The following is a 16,934-nucleotide window of genomic DNA, read 5'->3' as shown; positions in this document are numbered from 1 at the left end:
CTAGAGCTGCCAGATTCTCTTTCATCCTCACTAATTACATAAGGGCAGATATTTTATGTATGTTTACTTTCATGAATGACCAAGCGGCAAATTCTGCAAATTCTCACTTCTCACTGAACAAACAGGAACGGGGGGCATTCTGCCAATTCACCACAAGCTCAGGCACTGTTTTATCACTCAGAAATGACTTTCTATGAAATCATGTTTGTGCTATGAGTCTGCTCTCTCCCCTTTCTCTCTCTCCAGACTCGGGCAGGAGTGGAAATATATCATATGTTGTGTCCAGGATGCTAAACAAGTTAAGGTTCTGCCAAAGCTCTGCATCACTTGGACGAAAATCTTTCTCAACACTAATTAATTTGCCCCAGATTTTCTCCTGAAACTGACAGAATATTTTAGCGGTGTCTCCATCAATTTCTGCCTTTTCACTATTCATTAATGGCTTGTGCTGTGGTTGAATTCACAAAGCAATCCTCTGCTGACTTGAGTATTTGAGCGGCAGTGCAACATCTTATTGTGTTGTAAAGATCAAGCAAAAGCCAGGTGATATATTTACTTTAGTTGTTACTGGGCCATTTGTGCTTTCAAAGAACAGAAAAATGTGATTGACATTGAAGAATAATTGTAAGCATGTCTGGCTCTGTCGCTCTGTGCTGTAATGAGTCAAGGATCTGAGTGGTATCACACTGTGGAGAAATGGCTCTGATGTGGCAGACCTTATCCGCATTATCAGAGAGGCAGAGTCATAAATAACAACACATTTGGCGGATGACAGCTCAGCTTGACTCCCTCTAATGTCTGATTGAATGCTGGATGCAGGCAGCGGGACAGCTGTGACAGATCACATGTAAATGCATCTATCAATTGCAGTAATATTAGGAAAATAGCCTCACAGACTGCTTCCCACTTTGCCAGCAGGAAGATGTGCCTTTAGAATTGCTTGCCGCCATGAAGGATGACAGGACACATCTGAGCTGCGAGTACACAGCCAGGCTCATGGGCTACGCCTTTCAGAAGTTCTGTGTTGGTATGTGTGACAGCAGCAGGAGTTATGCAACTCTGTGAAATTGAACAAACAAGTTAATAAAATCCCCTGGCTATCTGTTACCTAGGAGTGTGCTGAAGTGACAGGCATGAGCTGATATGTGTGTTGCGGGATGTTATTTGTGTGACTGGACGCCGCAGGCTCTCATCCAGAAACACACAGAGCAGCGTGCCCCCCGTCAAAAGGTAGCCTCCCAGATTAGTTTATGTCTGGATTAACTTGTAAAACGGATGCTGGTCCGTTACTCCCAGCTCAGAGCCCGATTCCAACAGCTGAACTGAGTTGGACCGAGGGTTGCCATGTCATGGAGGGGTCGGAGGAGCAGACGGCGTGGGTGCCAGTGATTGAGAGATCTGTCACAGCACCTGCAGTCACAGCCTCTGATGAACTCCTCTGAGGGTATGAATAATGTACACAGTGGGCCTGAGTGATGGGTGGTGTAATAATACCAGGCAGAATAGCGTGACCAGAAATCTCAGTGATGGCCAACGTCTTTACCAGCCTGCCAGCCAACACACACACACACACACACACACACACACACATTCCTACCAGGGAGGAGAGCTGTATTTAGCTATCAGTGTGTTACTGAAAGGTCTCTCGAGTGCTGCTGCTTTGCGTTCTTTAAACACCTGAAATGTTTCTGTACTGTAAGTTTACAAATATAACTTCATCACTCGTGAATTGGAGTGCGTGCACTTGTTACCTCTAATGAAGTGATGCCTAAAAACAGACTCCTGGGATATACTGTAGAAAATAAACAAAACAGACTTTATTCAAATGCTGCTCTGCACAGGTAAACAAATCTTGCACGTAAAACAAGAGAAACCACAGGATTAGAGAAGGTAGTTCGTCACCAGGGCCCTTCAGACTACTGCAGGTACAGTATATGCTCCAAACAAGACTGGTTCATACAAGTGTAATCTCTCACAGCTGCTCTGAACAGGCTCACAGGAGGTGAAAAGCCTGCACTCACAGAAAAAGACTGAGCTGTGTTGAAGAGTATAAATCAGGAGAAGGGTCAGATGGCTTCTTCTTAAAGGCCATTTTATTCTGTACAGGGTCACAGGGGGGGCTGTAGCCTGTCCCCGAGGGGCCAGAGGTGGGGTTTGATTTCCATGAGGGGACAAAGCTGCTGTTTTTTTTTTCTTTCACCGTCAGTCACTGGACTAAATGGCTGGTTTATGAAAGAAACATATTTTGTGCACGTCTTTAGTTTTAATACAGATGATGTTGTATTAAAGAAATTAAATCCTCATCTTCATCTTCAAAGAACACACAAAAGCCCAAGTGCCTCTTCTGTTTTTGTTCTTTGGTGTCTGAATGTTAACTACCCTCAGCTCGACTTTTGAGGTTGCCAGGGTTACGAGTTCCATGGCAATAAAAAGCCCTTTGGACATGTCACGTATTTTCCAAGCCTTTATTTTGAAATGATTGCATTAACTCTGGACCGTTACGCATTTGGCCTGCGATTGTATAAAAAGCAGAGGTGTTTTTAATAACAAAAATAATAATGTCAGGCAAGCTGTGGCAGTGAGAGAGTCTGAGAAACATCCTGACACAGCTGTGTGTGGTTCTACTATCATTAATTTTTAATGGCAAATAGAAAGTTAAGAGTTTATAATTGTGCACTTAAGTACTACTAATTGCTCGTACCTCGACCGGTGTTGCCCTTTTCTTGCACTGATTGTGGTGCTGTGGACATTTTTTCCCACATTTTTCACATTGTAACTTGTCAAAACAGGAAAATGACAGGTTATTATTAACACAAATGGAGGCCACCTTCCATTTTATTGACTGCTTAATGGGGATGTGTCAGTTTAGGCAGGTAAAACAAGGGGGCAAACTTACAGCTATTGTGAGTTTAGTGTTTTGTGCCACCACTGCCTTCATCTTCTGCAGCTTCCTGCCTTTTCCCTGCAGATGTTATAGGAGGAAGCCCTGCTCCTGCGACTCGTTGTAACAGTGAGTAATATGTGACCTTTAAGTCGAACTCCATCATTAGTATTTGCATTGTTTTGATGTCACTGCCTGACTTGGTGACTTGCAGAGTGAATCTTAGTGAGTAGCTGTGGAGGCAGGTTGCTGGTCTTAGTGGATGTGGGATGATGGACAGAAGAGGATAACTACTCAGCAAGTATAGTTTGACTCAGTCTGAAAAATTCAATGAAACACACAGACGAGGGAGAGGAGGTGGAGGAGGAGGAGGCCGACAGCAATGCTACAGGTGTCACTATGACAACAATATCCTTCATTAATGTGAATGATGGCTCTCGGAAACAACGGTGTGTGTGGCTGAAAGCAGCCAGGCAGCTGACTCAGACACACATCCTGGTGTGGTGTCTGAGGGTGGAGGTGTGTCGCGCAGCTGAAGGTCTGGCAGCCTTCCTGTCTGCAGTTTGTGGAGAGGTTCAGATATAGCTCTTTCACAGCACTGGGGCTACAACAATGCCAATAGAATATGGCATGCATCTTAATTTTTTTCCTCTTCCTCTTGTGTCGCCTTGTTTTTTTTGTTGTTTTGTTTGTTTCACTCCCCCTCTCTCTTCTCCTCGTTGTCTAAGTGAGTCATTTTCCTGGAAATGTTCATCTGTTTCTTCAGAGAAAGTGCTTCCTCCATTGGGGCTTGCCCTCGTTGATTACTGCTAAGCTCTTTCCCACTTGTATCCCCGTCTCAGATCAACTATTTTCCTGTTTTTTTTCTCTCTTCTCTTTCGTCAACTCCCCCCCACGTCCCTCTTCACCAAATTGTTCCCTGTCACTCTTTGTCTTATGATACTTCTCTCCTCCTTCCTGTGCCAAGTAGTTATGCTGGTGTCAGATAGTTGTGACAACCTGAGGCTAACGGAAATATATAATTAATATATAATAATATATTTTGTGTGCTGATGGTAATATATGGGAATATATAAGAGCAGGAGGTAACGAGGGAGAAGAAAAAAGGAAAGTGGCATGAACTACTGGAAACATCAGTGTGCTGCTGTTCTACTGTGCTGATGGGGGACCAAACACAAGGCTTGATGGCAACACTGTGATCTTCAAAGCTCCAGTCCCCTGCTCCCATGTTTTCTCACTGGAGAGATGGTATATATTGGCTGGCTGCAGGCATGAAACTTCTTTAGCTTCAAAGTTTTGTTCAGGCTTACATGCTCTCCACATTCTAAAAGCTATTTTCATTTCAGGGCTCGTATTTAAATGTCCTTCTTTTAAATTGCTTCTTCTTCTGCTCCTTCTCCTGATTCTTCCATTCCTTTTGCAGCATTTGTACTCTTTCACAAGCTTTCCCTGGCAGCTCAACCCCATCCACTGTACCTCATTTTGGCCATAACACCTTCATGATGCCATATTGTATTGCTTAGTTTCATATTTTGCCTCATATTTCACATTAGTCCTAGCACCATCTACTGCCAAGAGGACTGAACATTGTGCGACCATTATGACAGGGTGTATTTTCCACAACACCTCTTCAAAACATAAAAAAGTCATACATTTATGCTCACAGAAAATATCGACCTATCGTCTGACATGTGACATTGTGTTATGTTTATGTTAACTTATGTACCGAATTGCCCGATACCAGAGATAAAAAGTCAGATTACGGGCTGTTTTGTTTTAAAAAAATAATTTGTTGACACGGTTAGTTTTTGTTTTTAAGCGTGGTTGGATTTAGCATAAAATCGAATTGTTAAGTAAGCGGTAAAGGTCACTCTATTACACACAAAGTCATAACAATAGACACATTTTTACAAGGAAAACTGTTCCCATCACCATTTTAATATGCACGTTTGGTTTTCAGGAACATGAATTTGTTTCCTCATGTTACCTTTTCCTGGTGAGGGCATGCTGACAGTCCTCATGACACACAGGGAGACTTGTGTGTACATATGTGGCTTTGTGCGGCTTTAATTTTGAATATTTAAAACTTAAACTTAACTTAACTCAAAGCCAACTCCTCAAAGATTACGTTTGATTCATTTAACTTTCCAAACCAATAGTCACAGCCCATCTCTTTTACTTCTTTATGGCCTGTCTCCCACTGCGATGTGTCACCTCACTCATCTGAAGCGGGCCTAGTTCCTCACTTCTTCACAGAAGGGACACACTTTGATGGGCTCTCTGTGCTCTACAAAAACCTTCCATGTCTTGTTTTCCACTTCTGAAAAGCTCTTCTGTTTTAATCTGCGGGGGGGGGGGGGGGGGGGGGGGGGGGATAACAGCATTTCTCATGAAGTTGTCACTGACAGCATTTATTATAATCAAGATGAAATATGGTTCTGGACCCTAATACAAATGTTAATTACATGCATGTGGTAATATCTTAATTCAGCATCATGGCAGAGTGATGGTATTGTTTACCCAGCAAGGTGCCTAAGGGAAGCCTTTCAGGATGGTTTATGAGTCTGGTTAGACACTTGATTAAAGACTTGCTTTCCAGTGGGGCTCTGTCCTCACTGAAGCACAACAAAGCTTAAAGTCTTACCTCCATCATCTGTGGGAGCAGAATGTGTGGCGCTTCAAATATTTATAAGACTCAGCTGAAAAGGTTTGAAAAATGCAGGTGTTATGAAATAATCTGTCAAGTGTTTGTTCTCTGATTAAAGGTCATCTCATTGGATTGCTGGCTGAGACGTTGGCAGAAATACAGTGGTGGCTGTTTAGTGTTTAAATGACCGATTATGAGGCTCAGAAGCTAAACACCAGAAATCAAATTTACATGTTCAAAAGGAAGACTTTGATCTGACCCGAACTGTAGTGCAGCGCTTCTTCCAGAGTCAGTTTGCAGTGCTGTTGCGTATATATTGATAAACATGGAGTGGATGAATAAGTAACTGTGTGGTGGGATGCCATGTTTGCCAGCTTTGCTGAACGTTTGAAGAGAAGGCACATGTAACACGTAGAGTTTGATTTGTGTTGGAGAGAGAGCTTTAAAAAAAAATCACACCTGAAGAGGAGAAAGCATTGCTGTGTGTGGCTTTCTGTCAGTGAGTGCCTTCATCCCCACTGTGACTTGGTTAGATGACATATTTTTCATTGAACTATTTGTCTTTATTATGCTGCAACCTCAAGCTAAATTTAACAGCTGATGGGTACATAAGAACCACTGAGTAATTAGCCTATTTATAATACAATTAAAACGGTTATTAGTAGCAGGTTTTCCTGTATTGAAGCATCCGAGCTTAGACCACAGACTGATGCATCACTCTGTGTGTAGTGTACAGCCGAGTGGAGGTCCTTGACTCCCACTTACAAACAGCAGCTCTGCTTTGATATTGATAGTGTGCAGTGTTTGATTTGGCAAATACAGATGTATTTTGTTTTTCAGCACCTAGCTGTAGTTCAGTTCAGCAGAAGCTGAAGCCCCTGTTTCCTCGTGTACACTAAAGAGTCTCAGCGATGCTGTGACTGCAGGATCTGTTACATTTAATTATGAAACTCTGATCCAGCTCCAGTCGCAGGCACTCAAAGATTTATTCACTTCATTTGTAATTGTCATAATGGTTTTATAATTGGAATAATGCACATGCAGAATGTTTCTCATAACTTCATCACAGTATCGTGGTGTATTATTTTTAACTCGGCAGCACAAATTGAATATCATTCATTAGCACTAATTGTACAGAAAGGATTGAGATATAATCTGTTTCCTGGATTAGTGAGATTGAACATCCATCAGTGTGTGAAACAGCCATTAATGATCTAGGATTGTGAAAATGTTCCACCAGCGTGGCATCTGACACCTGTCTGAGCATTTATTCTGCCCTGGCTGCAGCAGAAATTGTTAGCGTCTACTGTTGTTTATCATTTTCCGACCTTCACCGCAGTTATATTCGAAACTTGTTCCAAACTCGGAGAGAAATGATTCATTCAGAGCCCCACCATGATGACAGTACATATATTCAGTCGCCTTAAATGTCAGGTCAGTTCTTTCCGTCCAGCTCCTGCTGCCTACTGTCCTTCAGTGAAAGGACAGTTTGTTTGGGAATGTGTGAGCATGGCCTACTCAGCTGTTTTCTTTTATTTTCCCCGAGCGCATTTGCAATCTTGTCCCACGTGTTATTACGCACAGCAAATGTTGTGAGCGTCTAAACCGTGAAATTCTCAAGTAATCAAAAGGAGTCCATAAGAGCAGGACCTTGAATTGAGGGCATCGAGAAGGGTGTGAAGAAGTGCGGGTATGTTAATGCAGGTCTCAGAGTTTCACAGCAGATGAGTGCTACCTGAATATTTTAAACTCTCTTCTATCATTAGCTCTTCATTAGTGCATTGAAATCCACCCTACATTTCATCTAATGGAAACAAATTATTCTCTCCTTTTCTTTTCCCCTCCCTGCTGTCTACTTACCACTAATCAGCACCATACAGTGCCTAGGCATTGATTTTTTTTTTTTTACTCACGTCTGACTTGCTATTTAGGTTAGGCTTTTTGAAGAATAGAAAGATTCATTTTCTCATTTAAGTTAAGCTCCTGTCTCTTCCATTGGCAGTCATCCTGTGTCCCAATTCCACCCCACAGTTTTCCATTTAGTATGTCCTGTTTTGGAGCATGTAAATGATTCTTGAAACATTTTTTTTTCAGATAAATTTATTTGTGTTTAATGAGAGGAAAACAGACGTGACCCTGTTTACAGCTGCTTGTGCACTGCTGGATTTGTGCCTGTCCCAATTACATAGTTAGTCAGCCACAGAGTTTATGTCCCAGTGTTTTGTGACACAGGCAAAACATCAATGTTGCATTTTCTATTTCTGTTGTAATGTTTGTTAAATCTGAATGCCTCCTGAGTGCTTTGCGTTTCCTCCTCTGTTTGGCAAAGTGTTCTGCTCCTCGGTGCTCTGCTGATTAATGCAGGGGCTGCAGCTCGCTCTGTAGATACTACTGTATTCTGTGGATTTCATTGTCACCTTTTTTAATGGACAGCAAGCTGTCAGCCACTCTCCTGTCTATTGGAATTTCTATGGCTCCCTCAGCAAATAGGGAGCGACAAAGCTGACAGGCCAGTGAGTGTGGACAGTTGAGCAGAGAGCCAAATGTCACACCATAACCTGTCAAAAGCCTTTCCTTGCTGTTATGACATTCATGCTTTTCAAATGAGCTTCCATGGAGTGTTGAATCCATTAAAGCTCTTTGCCTTTGATTTGTGCTTTTCTCCTGCTTTTATTACCACAGGCGTTCAGCTGCAGTCAGTGTTCAGTAATTATACGTTATTCTCCTTCAGATACCAAAAAAAAAAAAAATCAGGGGGCATTTTAAGCTATATTTATTACAAATCCACTGCTCTGACTTGTAATTAGATGTTTTATAACATGTCACACATTTATGGCCTGTCACAGTGCAACCTCTTAGCCCTTTTTTCACACACACAGCCTGTTAAAGGTGGGGGCCACAGCACCTTTAGTGTGCCTCATAATTCTATATGTGAGGTTATGGAAGAGCAACGTGGTGCATTTAAACCAGCAGCGGAGTAGTTACTGACGGCTGTGTGAGAGTGAGCTGGCGTGGCAGAGACTCCGGTGTCACAGCACACCTCTGTAGAGGCAGCGCCCTTTGAAAGGGAGGCTGCATCATGCTCGCTTTATTGTTGCTCCGCGAACAAAAAAGGGGCAAAAGGAAAGGTGCATCATAGTGCGATCTAGATGTGGAGAAATGTGCAGATTCACAGGTACACAGCAAGATGAACACACTTCCTGTAAGCAGGAGGAAACAATACAAATTTAGTAGAGAAATTAGATTAGTCTTATATTGCAAGTATTTTATTTCAGACAGCAGAATGACTGATAAACTTTATTGTAAAATCCTTAATTGTAAAAATAAATCATAAAATCATGATGCCAGTAGATCAATTAGTTCATCCAAACACTTGCACAGCATTTTCAAAAAGCTAAGCTTTTTACATTTATTGTTCTAACTATGCTTATTTGTATTCTTCACGTTTGAACATAATAAACTGCAGAACATGATAAACACTCAAAGGGGAGTCTGAAGAGTGGAGGACAGGATAAAGCCAAACAGCTAATGGTCCAATACTTTTGGCACTGATACTGAAACTGTTCAATATTCAAACTCACTCAGTCCTGTCTGCTCACTGGATATAATGAGAAACATGTCAGAGTAAATAAAAAAAGGAAGAATTTGTTAATTGCCATTTTTGAGCAGAAGCCCAAGCTGTCAAATAAACAGCGTTGTCATTGGTATGTGAGCATTGCTTGGAACTAAAAACCGCAGCCGTCATGTCAGAGAAGGTCGCCACTAACCGTCCTGTGAAAAGGACATCAAATTAATATTTTATTTTTTATGTTCTCGTTGTTATTATAGTCAGTTAAAACTAGCAGCCATGGTTCAAAGAGGATTCCAGCAGCTCCATACATGCACTATTAAACCCACACAAGCTCCTAACTTGCAGTACTGAATTCAGTTTTTTAATATAGTGCCAATAACAATCAAAATGATCTCAGGACACTTTATTGAACCCAGAGGCTGATTGAGCATCAAGGCACCCCTTTAAATATGAAGACATTATTTTACATTGGCTGCTGTGTTGTCATTAAAGCACACCGCTGTGACTTTTTGTTGAATGGCTGGATGAGCTGATTGTTAGCATCTGGTGTGCAGTCAGAGTAAACTGCCTACTCGGTGTGTCTCAGGACCTGATGTGGTGACAACACGCTGGTGATGTGTTCAGCACTCTGTCCTCTGTCTCTGCCTGGTGCTCTCTGTGTCTGTATGTCACACATGAAATGTGTCCATTTAACAGCTGAAATAAATTCAAGTATGACATCAAATGTAGAACAGAAAAACATTTTCATCAAGGACTGAAATACCGACCCTGTGTTACATTTTCCTTGTTTAATCATCAAGTTACATTTTTCCAGACTCTTACTTTATTTTGTTTCTGGTCAGTGCTTGATCAGGTGCACGTATCAAAAGATCTTGATAAGTTTAGTGTAGTTGACCCTTATCTACCATGGTGACAAGACCTGCTGTGAATGAACCAGGAGGGAACATCGCACCAGTTGTGTCAGTTGCTCTTTGTAGTTGGTTTTGGCAGCATCTTCTCTACCAGGCAACAGGCTGGTTAATTTAAAGTGACAGCTTCAGCTAAAAGCAGCGTTTTTTTCCAGAGCTGTGTGCTGTGGCTGTTTGAAGAAGAGCTTCTCCCTGGAATGTTGTTCTGATCTACACTTTATAAAAATGGAAACCTCCTAGCTTCACAGAAAAGACACAAGAAGGCTCCTGGTTAGAATCTTTTTTTAATCATTGTGTGAACAGAAGGGAAAAAGTAAGCTAACATGTGCATCCTCTCCCAGCTGAATACGTCACCTCACAGTGGTAGAAACTCATCTTAATTAGTGGGGATTTCATTTGGGGTTTGCTTAAATTACCTCTTTTCTGAAGCAGGTGTTCCCTCTCCACACATCGCTGCATGGTGGGAAGCCATGACAGGGTTGACTTTTAATCAGTGTTGCTTACACAATAATTGTCAGGCAGTGCGTGCATTTCTTTGTGTTAATTTTCTTTGATTAAGTCTAAACACGGCAGATGCACTTGTGAGAAAATGAGTATTTTAACCACAAAGGACTGTCATCATCTATTGGTTTTCTGAGTTAGATTTTTTTTTTTTTTTTAAAACCAACACTTCAAACAATACAACTGGGGCCAAACTACTCACAGATGAATGGTTTTATGTTTTGGCTAATCCCTAAATGCCTTTTGATATAATTATAAATGACTGACTAAATAATCTGTTTAAGATATGGGCTGATATGTTTTAAATCCTCTTTAGTGGCGTTCTGCTTTGCTGCTCAGCTCCTCTGCCAGTTTACTTGACTAAAAGGATTGCATACGTCCCAAACACTGCACTGCATTACTACACACATATCAGGGCACTTGCAACACTTAATTTAGAGATATAGTGGACTAGATATAATCTTAAGCTCAGCTATATCTAACTCCATCATATAAGAGCCTGCTGTTCCTCTGCTCCTTTAGCCCATATTATTTTCAGCCTGTGTTTGTTGCAACGGTGCGTTTAAAGTCATTCACCCAAGAAAAACGTCGCAATCTGTTAATCACTGTTTTTGCTTTGGCTTAAGTAATGAGCTTTAACATCACTAAAATGAGCCTTCAGTGTTAATTTCAAGCCCTGTGGTCCTCTGTTTTCAATTTGTTACCATGATTTATATCTGCTTGTCATTTTTCCTGCAAAGTGGGTAGTTTTTTTTTGTTTAATAGAAGATGAAAAATCCCAACTGTCACTGCCGTCCCTAAAATAGATTCCTAACTGCTCCTTTAATCTTAACTCTATTAAACTCTGGTTATTACTCATAAACATAATTGACCAAATGAATCCCTAGGTGGATAGTTTGCATGCAGTGTATGCACAGACCCAAAAACATTATGGTTAAATAAGCTGTTGGTGAAATTGCATTCAGCTTTCATTAAAAGCTCGCACAACTGTAAATTCAGTTTTTCTTGGCTGGAATAAAAAGCAGCAGGATACCTGCGTTAAGTAAAAAATGGAGCTGTTTTAAGACATTAAAACATCATGCATGAGCAAACAAACATCAACATTTTCTTGTTTAATCTTGTGAAAGGTCTGTTTTAACCAAGTGGCGACTTTCAAGGGTGGGAAATGAAATCAACATGTAAGCGCCAAATAAATTGCAGTTATTTCAATGACCTCCAAAAGGGAAAAAATATCCATGGATCATCGTGGATTCAAAATGTCTGACCACCTGTTCCTGATCCTAAACTGTGTGGTGAAAGGGTGGATGGAGTTTTCCTAGTAAAAGTAAAATGAAGGTGAAAAACGAATAGTCTTACATAGAGTCCAAGTTTATACTTGAGTTTTTCTAGTGCAAAAAATACAAACATTGCTATGCAAAAACCTGTAGGCCTAAGTCCTAGGTCCCTAATGCTCTCGATGCGTTCCTACAAACACCTCTCCTCTTCCACCTTCAGCAGTAACAATGTCAGCTGAGCTCTTATGTCACACCCAAACTCTCACATCAGAACTGTCTTTTCTGGACAAAAAAAGGAAGGAAATGGTGGTATGTAAATAATTAAGTGTTTGGATGTCATGTTTGCCCCTGGGGGACATTATGTTGTCATTGAGGAGATAATAAAGTACAAAGGGTAATGAAATAACTGGTTAGAGGGCAAATCACTGTAAGCATGACAATGTGAAGTTATGAGCGGGGAGGAGGAGGAGGAGGAGGAAGAGGAGGAGGAGGAGAAGGAGGAGGAAGAGTCTTTTCTGCTGTTCTTTTGGTTGCTTCTAATCACAAATCGGTGTGACTCATGTTGAGAGACAAAAGGAGTCAAGCTTGGAAAGAGTGCGACGATGTTTCAGAGGGGAACAGTGAGGGTTTGACAGCTGCCTCTGCTCTGCAGGGGTTTGGAGGGTATAGCTGATGTAGTCGGGAAGTTGTGTGTGTCACTATGCACACCTAATTTTTTGAATAGAGGATATTGAAGAGTGCCTATGTGAATGTGTGTGCTGTGTATGTGGAGCTCCTCCAGTCCTCCAACGGTGTGTGACGGTTGCAGCTGTGAGGAGGATCTCAGCCTGCTCATCCTACATCAGCAGCAGAGGAAGCCTGAGAATGAGAGAGAGAGAGAGAGAGAGAGAGAGCGAGTGTGTGTGTGTGTGTGTGTGTGTGTGTGTGTGTTTCTACGTCTAACTAGCTGGTGCCTGTTCAGGGACTGTGGGACAGTGGGGCAAAGCAGCAGGGAGGCAGAGGTCCAACCTCCACTAAACCCCATCAGGCACCAAGCCAAGAGCTTCTACTGCAACAGGCCAGGACACACGCCACACATCAACACTCCCTCACAGAGGCAGCACACATTGACCCGTATTCTCCTGCTACTTAACAGCAGGCCTCCTGGAAACATATACACAGACTCTTTGTTGGCTCTACATTTATTTGTTGAAGTTAAATCAACGTTCGACACATTTAGTGAAGCGCAGTCGCAGAGTCCTGGGCGTCTGTATCAGCACTCGCCAGTTCTTTTGGACAGGACATAATGGCTTTATCACTTCTGCTCAGTGTTGTAATTGGGGGTGTAAAAGCATTACAGATTGTTGTTGGCTTTATTCTGCTGACAGAAGGATGTGTTCGCAATTACAGAACAGAATTAGTTCCATTTCAATACAATCATCCCATCTGTCAGGCAGGAGTCATGTTTGATGTGAATGAAAGAAGAAAACCTGTAGAACATGTCTGGCTGGACCTCGTCCTCATCGCTGAGGGCAGCCTTGAAAAAGAAAAGCACTCAACAACAAGTAATGATCAGTCTGAGCGCAGCAGAACTCCTGCTGACTCATTTTAAAGTAGAAGAGCTTTACCTCTGTTTCATCTTTCACCTAGGTTCCATTTTTAGATAAGAATAGACGATGCAACGTCACATGACCCTGCTTGAGTGCCTAAAGGGTTTGATCTGTGTTTACATTACATCAGCACTTCCTGGTTCCTCCTGCATCTTCAGCCTGTATCCTCTTTCACCATGTTCTTTATGTAGGCTCAGCATCACTAAAACATATGTTTATGTTGTTGTTGGTTGTTTTACTTTGCTGTAAAAGTATATTTTTTAAATCAATCCCAGTTGGAGGACTGCCTGCAAGTGCATTTAGCCTGTGCTCTGGTTGTAAGCAAGAGTGCTGAAGGTAAACATGTCAACTGCCATACATTATCATATCAGTCCACAAGACATACTGTGTCTTTAGGGACCTCCTTGTTAGTAAATATTTAATAATTAATAGAAACCTGTGACATATGTAGTCACAAAGGTTTGCAGGCTCAGCCTGAATGACTTACATTCTCCCAAATCCTGCTGATGTTGCAAGAACATGGATTCCAAAACATTCTATAGAAATGTGAGTCTAAGCATCAAGTAGCTGAAAGCCTGTTTTAGATCAGGTCTGTTTTTTATTTGACCTGCTGTGTAAGTTGAAAAGTTCATGTTCCTGCTAATTGTCTATTATATCCTAACATTTTAAACATTCATTTACTTTTATGGGAATCATTACCTGCAGGTCATGTGCCTTCACTCACCAGCTTTAGAATTTTACAATTTTTACATAAATGAATAAAATGGCAGTTTATCCCATTTTCAGCAAGACTGGCTCTATTGAAATGATAAAATTCTGTGCAAGAGGGAGCAAAGATTGTGAATGTCCCCATAGAACAGTTCTTCAGTATGATATGGCTTCATTTGGAGCCACAGAACATAAACATAAAGGTTAGATTAAATATGTTACTCTTGTTGCTCTTTATCATCCATATGTTTTCATAATCTTTGCTGCTGCCTTGCTGTTGTTTCACTCTCTGCTTCCTCTCCTCACAGTCTCTGTAGTCCTTGTTTTATTGTGATACTGACCCTTGCTCACCTTATTAAATGCTAATTACACGTGCTGTGGAAACATTCTGCAGAAATGCAAGCCTCTGTTGCAGGAATATTTTATTGTTCTTTGGGTTCACCAGCATTAGTGCAGGTTTTTGTGTGTTGTCAGTGTGTGTGTGTGTGTGTGTGTGGGTCGATGGACATCAGGCAGATGGCCTTTTCTTCCTCTTGGTCATGGGGAGTTGGTTGGGGGGGGCAACAGTATGTAGGTGTAAGCAGGAATGTACAAGGACAGAGAAGTCTTTGACCAAGAGAAAAGTCTCTGCTTATTAGGTCACCCCATCTCTCCTCAAGCTGGTCCTTCCCCCCTCCTCACCTCCCTCACTCTCCCTACCTCCACCCCCCCACCTTCCCCTGTGTTTTTCTTTTATGCCTCTCTGCATGCCCAACTTATCTCTGCATTCTCTGCCAAACCAGCCAGCAGACTGGGTAAATAATGTCAACCCTCAGTTACCCTCAGTGACAGCTTAAACAACGTGAGACTGAGAGTGGAGTCGTAACAGCGCAGCAGAAGTCTGTACTATTAAGGTAGGCATTGCACACAGGGAGAGGACTGCGTTTATTCACAGAGCTCCAGTAATGAGAGTAGATCTTGGCTATCTTATTGCTTCTCGTGGATATATCTGAGCTACAGTCTTGATTCCCTCAGATTAATATCAATGTGTCGACATGGTGTTGCAGCACGGTGGCTTTGATCCTGTGATGCGTTATCTGCACGGTCTTTTCTCTTTTGCTGTGAAATCTGGCAGCTTTGTGTGCTATCTTTTATCATCTTCAGCTGCTTTGATTTGAAATTCACATTGTCTAGAAAATGTCCTTCCAGGTTGCTTTGGCTTGAGTGGTCAGAACTACACACAAAAAAAAAGACGCAGTGTGCACTGTTCACATAATTGGGCAATTTCTAAAGTTGCAATTTCTGTTGGAGACAGTCATGAAAATGTGAAGGTGAGAGTCGTAGCCATAGCAGCAAGACGAATATTGTCTGTGTCACTTTGTGGCATGTCAGTGAAATCTCTGCTGGTTTTTCAGCATATTTGGAAAACACACAGTCCATGCGCTTGACTGAGCAATGCCACATCCAATCAAGACTGTAAATAATGCATGTTTAAAGCTTGACTCATGTTTTTGAAGTTTAAAGTGAGAGACAGAACCACCTAATGTCTCGCACTAGGGCTGATCCATGCCTGCACGATACAGATGCGTGCCTCATACACACATTAGCACGGCATGACTTCTGTAGACATCATTTGGTGCAATGGCTTCTATGAACAGGTTCATGAATGCATTCTTCCAGGTGCACTGATGTATAAGTTTATGTATTTGTATGAGGGAAGACACTGAAGTGGAAGAAAAGGGATTTGTGGTCCCTGACAGCGCTGTCTGTCACTCTGCTCCCTCTTCACTCCAGAAACAAACCTCTCTCAGAGCTATCTTTCACCCTCAGGGCATTCTCTTGATGTCTGCAGTGGTGTGGTTGATGGTTGTCAATGTTCAACTCCATTTCACATCTTGAGGAGGCAGCTTTTCAAAGCAAACAAACAATCATTCTGCACTGTATTGTGGCATGTGTGGCTCCTGTTGCCTCATTTGCATTCAGCAATGTATTCACAAACATCACAGTGAAATCTGTCCACAGAACATAAAAGCTTCTGTTATTTCTGAATGTATCGGAGCACCAAGTGAGGTCCTTGAACAGTGTGCAGAGTCACACGTGACCTCTGATTACCAGTGAAGGGAAAGAGACAGTGAGAGCAGCAGAGAGTGGGAGAGATGTGCTGATTCATACAAGACTCACCTACACTAACAGGAGCTGTCTGAGGAAGGAAGGAAGCGGAGAGATAATGGAAGACAGGAGAGGGAACAGGGAACCAGATGCGGATGATTCATGTGGAATAGGAAAAAAAAATCCTTCTGGCTAAAGTGAGGGGGTCTGCACAACAAGACAATAAATCTACAGAGGAGGATAAAGACAAAGAAAAGGGACAAGCTCGCTCTCACTGGGAATTCATTCACGTCATTGTTGACACTGCAGCACAAGTTTATTCTTCCTGCTTTCATTTATGTTTAGATACGAGGGAAAACTATAAAAGCAGTGTTAACACTTTCACGGTACCAAACTAATTTTTTTCTAGCCGTGGTTGTTGAGCCATCACCGCCAAAATAAGTATCTGACCTTTGTCACATGCACCACCTTTTACAAACACAAACATTGTACTTGCCAGTTAAATAAATCAGGGAAATATCTAATTTAGTATTTTCATTTTTGCACCTTTTTTCACACCTTAAGGTGTTGCTGAGATATGAGTATAGAACCTATATAGAGACGCCTCCAGCCACGACTGTCAACAGCATACCTATAGACATAATAATCCTATAATCTGCAAGTCAATCTCTATACACCAAGGTCAGGTGGATTTCTGTGTGGAGACACACCTGAAACTTTTGGGATGAACTTTGTGTTTGTGTCTGATGTTATCATTCCAGATTTAT

The 16,934-nt window shown here is 41.8% G+C and overlaps 1 protein-coding gene across 1 annotated transcript in view; it reads left to right on the top strand.

The window, feature by feature from the left end:
- The first annotated feature begins 14,851 nt into the window (after positions 1-14,851).
- The window catches only part of drp2 (dystrophin related protein 2), a 64,325-nt gene continuing 62,242 nt past the window's right edge, over positions 14,852-16,934 (top strand). The window contains exon 1 of the mRNA XM_028416776.1: positions 14,852-14,972. The gene's annotated coding sequence lies outside the window, so the exon portion shown is untranslated. The remainder of the gene's footprint in view (positions 14,973-16,934) is intronic.

The sequence above is a fragment of the Parambassis ranga genome, chromosome 10 (genome assembly GCF_900634625.1).
Source record: "Parambassis ranga chromosome 10, fParRan2.1, whole genome shotgun sequence".
NCBI lineage: Eukaryota > Metazoa > Chordata > Actinopteri > Ambassidae > Parambassis > Parambassis ranga.
This window is presented reverse-complemented; position numbering and strand designations above follow the sequence as displayed.